This window comes from Anser brachyrhynchus (assembly GCF_964034855.1).
Source record: "Anser brachyrhynchus genome assembly, chromosome: Z".
NCBI classification, from domain to species: domain Eukaryota; kingdom Metazoa; phylum Chordata; class Aves; order Anseriformes; family Anatidae; genus Anser; species Anser brachyrhynchus.
In genome coordinates, this window is record NC_137697.1 from 32842173 (window position 1) to 32849632 (window position 7460).

The window sequence follows — 7460 nt, forward strand, 5'->3', positions numbered from 1 at the left end:
GTGATCTCCAGACACACACTTCTTACATAGCACTGGTTGAACGTGGGGGATCAGCATTTCAGCCTCTGTGCTTACAATAAAGATATTCCTCAGCCCCAAAGAGACACTTTAAACAGTGTATCACTACCAATTCTGTCTACAGAATTTCAAGTACTGCAGTAACAGAGAGGACATCAAAAACAAAGGGTGCCAAACACAGGGGGGCTGGATGGATGGTATGCAGTCAGACAACACATGAATATTGAAGACAGAACTAACAATAAAAATGAGCAGTTAATAAATGGCAATCATCCAGCACTTGCTTTACTTGACAGAACTGCCCTGTCTGTGCATGCACACAGCACCACGCAGTCAGTTTTACAAATAACTTCCTTCTTGACTATGATATAGATCATAGCCATGTCACACTGAAAAAAAAACTAACGCTAGCTTACCATTACCTTTAATTGTAAAAAATCTCATGTTTCAAAATTAAAAAAAAGTGCATGTCTGGACAACGGGGAAAACACAGAAGGCATACGCAACATCTTCAACTTCCCCCTACTTTGCTGATCACAAATAAAACAGTTTTACAGCAAGGAGGAGATAACAGTAAAAATGGTAGACATTGTACCTTGCAACAGGATGATATAGTTTTTTAGTTCACAACTGAAGAATGAAGAAGGAAGATAAAAGATAGGGTTTCCAGCTCCCTGTAGGAGGACTTGAAGTTTCTTTCCCCAAAGAAGGAGTAAAAGCTCTTTCTGAACTGTACAAACGTGAAGAATAAGAGAAGATGCATGACCTCATAACCACAGCAGGAATCTGCGATGACACATCGGACACTTCATCTATTTAGGGAAAATAAAATTCAGAGTATCAGTGGCGCAGGCCCACAACAAGCAAGTATAGTACAAGAGGGATTCAAACACAAATGACACCTAGAGGATGATGAATGGCCTGGTCTGTAACTTAGACCAGATGGCAGGGAAGGTACGAGGAGCCCTCTTCCCAATCCCTGCCTAGCACTGTCAGCGATCCCTGTGGGTCCCTTCCAACTCAGGATATTTCAATGACTCTACGATTTAGAGCAGCATTTCATTGCATTTAACTCACGCTGACTCTGCTACTCAGTTCTAAGCTATCGGGGGCTTTGAATATTACAACATCTACCAAATTGCCCATCTCTATGCTTCTAAGTGCACATTTCATTTGCCCTGATCTGTGAAGTTTGCACTTTAGCTTCTGCCGTATATAAATTTCAACTACAGCACCATGCAACCACCAGCAGTAACCAAAGGCTCACATTGCAGCAACAACCAGTACACATTCTGCAAGAAGAGAAACGCCCTGAGTAACACTTAGCCCGACACCATGTCCTGCAGGATGCCGAAAAATGCACAGAAACTGCACCGGCTCTCATCTCCCCTCAAAACCCAGCAGAAGAGTTGGGGGAAGAAGGGGAGGCAGCCCCTAATGAGCAGGTGCCCCTGGCCTAAGGAAAGGCTGTTGCCAGCTTCTGTCCTGTAGCCCCTGAGAATGCCAAGGCACTTGACATGCCTTGGTTACAGGGACTGTAAACACACAGAGCACACGCCGTATACATGAAGCTGCAAGAATCAATAAGCGCTTTCTCAACAATATATGGACCACATTATGCAAGCTGCAAAGAAAGTATTTTTACAGTTTCCATCCCATTCTGCTGGCGTCAAAGAACAAAAATATCCTTAGCTACCTCCAGGCTTGGTAGGAAAAAATAAAGAAAGATAATCGATACCGCTCCATAAACATACAAACACTTTACAGCAAAATGTGTAAGCATATGCTTATTCTTAAATGCTGTGGTTTGGTTCTCCCGATACCAGGAAGACCTGACTACATAATTAAGATTACGAACAGTTGGTGCCCTAAACTAGCACCAACTGAAGTCAGTGAAAGAAACACCCCACTGTTTTTAACAGCTTAAGGATCAATTCCTAAACTTAGAACATGATTTTCCACTCCATGCTTTATCTAACTGGGGGAGGGGAAGAATCCAGGAAAGAGAGATTAAATATGTTGAATAAGAAGAGGGGAAAGGAACGTTTTTGTATGCACACTTCATTTTTTCCAAGATATATTAATTATCTTCTGATAACTGAATTTTAGAAACAAAATAGATTTGAATATTTGTGCTCAATTTTTTCATCACCAATTCTGAGATAGCTACAAGGCAAAGGAGTACATTAAGAATGGGAGAAACTATCTCAGTGGAGGAAGAGAAGTTAAAAGCTATTTATTTTCTTTTAAAGTGCTGGAAGAGTCAGAGTAGCAACTGTACCAGGCATTCATCAGACCGTGTATTCTCTGCTTTGAAGATCAAAGAATTTTGAGAGACCATTTAACGAACTTTATTACAAAGCACCTCTATCATAACCATGGGACAAACAACCTATAAATTTACACTGGGACTTAGAAAACGTGGGTTCTACCATTTACATTCGCTAACTCCCAAACTGCCAATGCTCATTACCTAAGGTTCAACTTGAGAAGAGTTTCTGTATTTTCTCTTTTGATCCAAGCCCTCCTCTACCTTACATCACCCAAATGCCGGCTCAAAACATTTACATAAATACATAATTCTCTATCAAACCAGAAGAACTGTTCCCTCACCTCAAGCGGTATCCTTTCAGGAGCAACATGAAACAAGTATATTTACATTTCCTCTGGGAGAGCCAACACAGCACAGCACAGAGTTTTCCTAAAGCAACAGCATGTACCAACCAGTAGCTCAGTCTTAAAGCAGCAGCACCGAAGAGGAGGGAAAAACACACGATCACCTAGGCAGGGTACTGGAAGCACTGCCATCAGAGGAAAGCCAGCCTCACGGTGCTAAAAGGTAAGTTTACCATTTAAACAGCTCTCTGCCGCCGGGCTGCCAGCATCTCGGGGAGGTCTCGGTCCGCCCGCACACGCCGAGGGCTCCCTCCGCGGCTGCCGGCAGGGCTCAAGGCACGCGGGCAGCCCCGTCCATCGCGGCGCAGCCCGGCCCCGGCCGAGCGGTGCCCGCCGCACCCGCACCGAGCCCGGCGGGACCCCGCCGGCTGGGACCCGCGCCCCGCTAACGGGGGGCGCTCGCTGCGGGCCGGGGCCCGCTTCGGCACCGCGGCCGGGCTCGGCGGTGCCACAGAGACACAGCCGGGGCTGAAGCAGTTTCAGCAAATGAAAACGAAAGGAGAGGGACGATGTAAATAAATAAATAAATAAATAAAAAGCAGGCGCCCCAGTGCGCCGCGGGGGTCGGGGCGAGCAAGGGAGGAAGGGAAGGGGAAGGGGAAGGGGAAGGCGCCCGCCTCCCGCGGCCAGCCCCAGCCCGGCCGCCCCAGAGCCCCCCGAGCCGCCGCGCAGCGCCCTCACCTCCTGCTCCGGTGCGCGGCGGCGGGTGGCGGGCACGGCAACGGCACCGGCAACGGGCACCGGCATAGGCCCTGGCCCCGGCCCCGGCCCCGCCCGCGGGCCGGCTCCTCCCGCCCGCTCCGCCGCCGGGGGCCGGGGAGGCACGGAGGGGCCGCCTGCTGCTCGCCCGGCGACCCGAGGGCGGGCGGAGCGCCCTCCCCGGCCCCCCCTCGAGCCCTGGCTGCAGGAGGGGCCGTGGGGCGGTGTGGGGAGGTGTGGGGCGGTGTGGGGTGGTCTGGGGCAGCGGCTGTGAGGGGCCCGGCAGGGCTGCGTGGCACCTCCATGCCGGAGGGCTGAGGTGAGGGGTGAGGGAAGGGGGTGTCTTGCTGCAGGCACAACGCTTCTGCAGGCCGGCCTGCCGTCTCGGGCCAAGCCTCTCAGCCTGGGATGAAAGGCTGGTGGGTTCACCAGCGCTCGCGGTCCTGCCATCGTTCTCCGGCCACTTGCCTGTCCTGGAGTTCTGCCTCGCACCCAACACTGCTTTAGGGCAGGCCACCAGGGAGCCTGTACACCCCGGGTGAGACCACGTGAGAAAAGTCCCTGGAAAGTCATCCTACGGGGTGACAGAAGTCCTGGTTGTTAATCCCCATAGCATCACGTACTTGCCTCATTCGTGTTTTGCAGGCCTGACAGCGGCATACGTGAGGAGGATGGTCAGGAAGGCTGTAAATGTGTAGATCGTGTTTAATCAGTGTAGATGAAAGAATGAGAAAAGGAAGCTGGGAGAATGAACACACAAACAACGGGGTATTGGGATGACCATGGCCTTAACACTGCTGCTTTCAGGGAAGCATCTCTGGTGGCTGGCTTTCCTGCTTACCGGTCAAGGATGGTGACAAAGCCTTAGCATCTGCTTAGGACCTTTCCATTCCTGGTAGAGTAGACTACTCCCAAGCTACACAAGCTGAATGCGTAATAGCTGTGCATTTATAGCTGTAATTACTGATATCGGATAGGCTGACTCATGCGCATTGAATTCCAACTGCAGAAGGAACTATTGTATGTATGCACATTGAAGAAAAAAATCACAGCATTTCAAGGTGCTACTTCCATTTTGCTCATGATTCTTACTCCACTCTGGTTTTTATCTGCTACGGTATTTATAACGAATGATAACAGAACAATTACCTTGTATGTTTATTCAAACCAACATCCAATAGTCACACCATTTCAATGACAATGGCTTCTCCAAGAGCAGCAAGAGAGGTTTCTGGTAGTCTCATTCCCTGATGCTTCATTTTCTACTTTTCACACAAGTAGCACGGTGGCTCATAGACACCGCAGTCAGATGTGCCATCTGGCTCAGCTCTGCGCTTTTGGAGTGAATGACACTTTCTTAATGTATGCAAAATCTGCAGCACTTGACTAGCTTGTGGTGATATGAGTGTTTGGAAGATTAAGGGTGAATAATCTAATACAGTCAGGGCCTCTCAAAATTTCCGTCTGGTCTTTAAGGTGGACTGCATACAGCAGCGACACTGGTTACATGTGGAGAATAGGAAACAACAAGACCCAAGCCCAAGAAAAAAAGCAGACAGAACTCCTAACTCCTCTTCATGCAAGAAGGCATCCTAACGTAGGAGGGACTTTCTTCCTTCTTACTGCTTGGGGCTGAACCAAAGAGGTACCTGAATGTTTTTCTCCGTCCTTGTGTATACCCAGTCACGGTGTTATATTAAGTAAGAAGACCATCAGTGAATGACAAGTTACGAATCTCAATGACCATGTTCTTCTCCTCACACTGCCAGGGTAGTGGCTAAGTGCCCTGGGGTCTGAGTGTAGTATTCTGCACAGGTATATGAAAATCAGCCTGGTATGGGTTGCCACCAGCTGTGGTAGTAGAGAGCTCCTTATGATCCAATGGTCTTCAGTTCTAATTTCAGCATAGTGCCCTGCACCAAATTCTGTGCTTACATTATATGCATCATTATGCTGCTTACCTTATGTGAGCTAGCTAGGTGACTGCAGAAAATCTGCAACCATACGTGGTAGTCCAGAACATTTTTCTTATTCATACAATCACTCTCGGATGGGATTGATGGTGATATTTATGTAGAGGACTTATGGCTTTGAAATATTAAAGACAGTCACAGTTTATTTATTTCTTCCACAAAATACCTGAGATGAGAGAAATACCATTATTTGGTTTTGTAAATGGATGACTGAAGACATGTATTGACAACATGCTAAAGTCACTTTTAAGATTCATAGTTCTAGATCAAAAGTACTGTGGCAGAGTGATGATCTAGCATAAACTCACATTGATGGCTCAGACTCCTTCAGACAAGCACCATGCACAGATATTGTTTTAGGCCCACGTTAGTAACTTCATTTATAAGTTCCTTTTGGCATTCCATACCCAGTAACCATAGACTAATTCTTGAAGAAAAGTCACAGAGAGGAAGATTTTGCTCTCCTCAACATTCAGAAAAAAGAAACTAAGAAAGGATGCCTAGAAATCTGAGAATGTAATAATGGGGAGCTTGGGCCCTTCTGAGAAGCAATGGGTAACAAAATCTTTTGCACCAAAAGTTTTCCTCTTGATTGTGATCTATATGGGGATTAAAACTCAAAGTGCTTCAAGACTGACAATTCCATATGTTAATTTGGAAAAGCTTTTTTTTTTTTTTTTTCCTTCTCCTAGAAATGTTTAGAACTACAAAGACATCTATTTCTTCTCTTTATTAAAATAAGCAATTTTCTTCCCTCTACCATGTTTCTCTCCTGCTATGTCTTTGAAGATTCTGCAAAGGTTACATTTAAAGAAAACAACACTGTTTTCCAGTTGTACTGATCTGATCAGTTTATGAAAATAATTGCAAGGACTATATATTAAAATAACACTAAGCATGCTCATTAAGTATGCACTTTCCAGGAAATTGAAATTTATCAATCTCTTTTATTTGTCTAAGCATTCAAAGGTGTTTCCTCCATTCTGTCCAGTAACTTCAGATATCAATAACTTCTTACATACTTATACGCTGTCAAGGAGATGTGAGCTCTGGCATATCAGGGTGTCAGCATTAAGCCTGAATTTTTGTTCACTGGAAACAGCTGGAGAGAAGGCCTTATAAGAGGCCTCTGAATACTTTTACAAAATCAGACCTTGTTTAGTAGGAATTACCTAGTTTGCTTATGACTTGCCTTCAGAAGAGCAGAAATCTTTGGTAGCTAAGAACTAATTGCTTGTTTTCCTAATTGTTTTGATGCTAAAGGAACATCTGAGATAACTGAGCAGAACTAAGCACTCAGCTGTGCTCTAGAAATGAGAGTTCCCCGTACAGGTATTTACGTGAGCCACTGTAATTCAGACAGCATCTGTCTACAGGTTGGCAAATCAGTCATCTTGATGCCTTCCTTAGAAGAAACCATTGATATTTGTACCATTGAAATTATTATTCTGAATAGAACAAGCACACTTTTATGGATCTAATGCTATAGGAAACTGACTCCTGCTTGAGTCACTTTCTGCAATCCAGACAAGTTTACAAATAAATTCATTTTTTGGGGGGATTCTTCATCTAAGACTCTCTCCTCTTAGCCATCTGTGTATCCTTACCTTTGTCCTTGTTAGTGAGCCATTCTGCTACAAGCTGGGTTTCTTTGGTCTAACTATGAGGCTGCAGACCACGTGTATATGGTGTTGACAACATGTAGACAGGACTTCCAGTCTAAGTGTTGGCCATTGTTTACTACTTTTTGAAGACAATCATATACTCTAGGCCAAGTCCATAGGGGAAAATGTGTATAAGAGAAAAGAGGTTGTAAGAACTTTCAAAAAAGTGAAAGGGGGAGAAGCATCTGGGTGATTTAAAATGCAAGCACTGCCAAACAGAAAAAATTCATAGTCCTAGCATTCATTGATTAAATATCATTTTGCCACATGTGCACTTGAAAACAGAGCTCTCCTAGCTGTCAAAAACCAGGTGACATTGATTCTGTTTCCCAAGTTCAGAAAATGTGTCGCAAGTGGTTGAATCCCTAGGAAGAAGAGTCATGGAGAAAATCCAAAACAGTATTTTCTTTTTATGTGGATTTTACTGTTC

The 7460-nt window shown here is 45.4% G+C and overlaps 1 protein-coding gene across 5 annotated transcripts in view; it reads right to left on the reverse strand.

Annotated features, from left to right (window-relative positions):
• Window positions 1-3537, reverse strand: part of PIP5K1B (phosphatidylinositol-4-phosphate 5-kinase type 1 beta) — a 109521-nt gene extending 105984 nt beyond the window's left edge. Inside the window, exons 1-2 of one of the 5 annotated variants that reach the window (XM_080574305.1) lie at window positions 3376-3537; window positions 785-830 (exon numbers count right to left, since the gene is read on the reverse strand). The gene's annotated coding sequence lies outside the window, so the exon portion shown is untranslated. Of the gene's footprint in view, window positions 1-613; window positions 831-2631; window positions 2769-2867; window positions 3284-3375 lie in introns of those variants that run through there. The other 4 variants (XM_080574303.1, XM_080574302.1, XM_080574304.1 and 1 more) reach the window with 4 other exon arrangements.
• Window positions 3538-7460: the final 3923 nt, after the last annotated feature.